Raw genomic sequence first — 1,954 nt, forward strand, 5'->3', positions numbered from 1 at the left:
ATCTGCAGAGTTTGGTGGTTTCGTGGAGATGTGGGAATTGAACGCGGTCTTCCTACATGAAACAAAGGCTCTCTTCCATTAAACTACATCCCCTGAGATTGCAAGTAGTTGCCTTTGGGAATAGAGAAAAAGTGAGCCGAGGGTGAAGAATGCTCTTTAGCCCCCTCACTGCAAGCTGGCTTTTGATCTCTCCCGGTGGTCTATTGGTTAGGATTTGATGCTCTGACTGCTGCACCACGGAATCGATTCCCGGTCAGGGAATGAATTGCTTTTGGGCAAACATAAACATTTTGGCACAACTGCAGAAAAAGTTAACCTCGTGTGAACCAGTGACCTTAAGATTGCTGCAATTTCAAGAACTCTCTGCTGCTCTACCAACATTCCTATTGAAGGTCAACAAGTGAAGATTTCAGCTCTCAAGGAATGATCACTTGTTTGTCAAGCACATGTCAAAGTGCACTGCTGTCAAAAAGTTGGCGTAAGACACAAGAAAATATGCAATCCTTCGAGGAGGATTTGAACCAGCGACCTAAGGATTCCCACAATTTCAGCTATAGTCCTCCGCTCTACCAACTGAGCTATCGAAGGTTGACACATGCTTCCTAACGCCATAACCTAGATGGTCAGAAGTTCAGCAGAAGCATATGTTCCCTTTAATAAGTTAATCTGCAGAGTTTGGTGGTTTCGTGGAGATGTGGGAATTGAACGCGGTCTTCCTACCTCAAACAAAGGCTCTCTTCCATTAAACTACATCCCCTGAGATTGCAAGTAGTTGCCTTTGGGAATAGAGAAAAAGTGAGCCGAGGGTGAAGAATGCTCTTTAGACCGCTCACTGCAAGCTGGCTTTTGATCTCTCCCGGTGGTCTATTGGTTAGGATTTGATGCTCTGACTGCTGCACCACGGAATCGATTCCCGGTCAGGGAATGAATTGCTTTTGGGCAAACATAAACATTTTGGCACAACTGCAGAAAAAGTTAACCTCGTGTGAACCAGTGACCTTAAGATTGCTGCAATTTCAAGTACTCTCTGCTGCTCTACCAACATTCCTATTGAAGGTCAACAAGTGAAGATTTCAGCTCTCAAGGAATGATCACTTGTTTGTCAAGCACATGTCAAAGTGCACTGCTGTCAAAAAGTTGGCGTAAGACACAAGAAAATATGCAATCCTTCGAGCAGGATTTGAACCAGCGACCTAAGGATTCCCACAATTTCAGCTACAGTCCTCCGCTCTACCAACTGAGCTATCGAAGGTTGACACATGCTTTTTAACGCCATAACCTAGATGGTCAGAAGTTCAGCAGAAGCATATGTTCCCTTTAATAAGTTATTCTGCAGAGTTTGGTGGTTTTGTGGAGATGTGGGAATTGAACCCGGTCTTCCTACCTGAAACAAAGGCTCTCTTCCATTAAACTACATCCCCTGAGATTGCAAGTAGTTGCCTTTGAGAATAGAGAAAAAGTGAGCCGAGGGTGAAGAATGCTCTTTAGCCCCCTCACTGCAAGCTGGCTTTTGATCTCTCCCGGTGGTCTATTGGTTAGGATTTGATGCTCTGACTGCTGCACCACGGAATCGATTCCCGGTCAGGGAATGAATTGCTTTTGGGTAAACATAAACATTTTGGCACAACTGCAGAAAAAGTTAACCTCGTGTGAACCAGTGACCTTAAGATTGCTGCAATTTCAAGTACTCTCTGCTGCTCTACCAACATTCCTATTGAAGGTCAACAAGTGAAGATTTCAGCTCTCAAGGAATGATCACTTGTTTGTCAAGCACATGTCAAAGTGCACTGCTGTCAAAAAGTTGGCGTAAGACACAAGAAAATATGCAATCCTTCGAGCAGGATTTGAACCAGCAACCTAAGTATTCCCACAATTTCAGCTACAGTCCTCCGCTCTACCAACTGAGCTATCGAAGGTTGACACATACTTCCTAACGCCATAACCTAGATGGTCA

The 1,954-nt window shown here is 44.4% G+C and overlaps 1 non-coding gene across 1 annotated transcript; it reads right to left on the minus strand.

Annotated features, from left to right (window-relative positions):
• Nucleotides 1–501: 501 nt before the first annotated feature.
• trnay-aua (transfer RNA tyrosine (anticodon AUA)) lies at nucleotides 502–588 on the minus strand. Its single transcript is given in 2 exon segments — nucleotides 502–537; nucleotides 552–588. It is a non-coding gene; the product is annotated as a tRNA-Tyr (tRNA).
• Between the last annotated feature and the right edge of the window lie 1,366 nt (nucleotides 589–1,954).

The sequence above is a fragment of the Oncorhynchus mykiss genome, chromosome 21 (genome assembly GCF_057628025.1).
Source record: "Oncorhynchus mykiss isolate SJ-2025 chromosome 21, ASM5762802v1, whole genome shotgun sequence".
NCBI classification, from domain to species: Eukaryota; Metazoa; Chordata; class Actinopteri; order Salmoniformes; family Salmonidae; genus Oncorhynchus; species Oncorhynchus mykiss.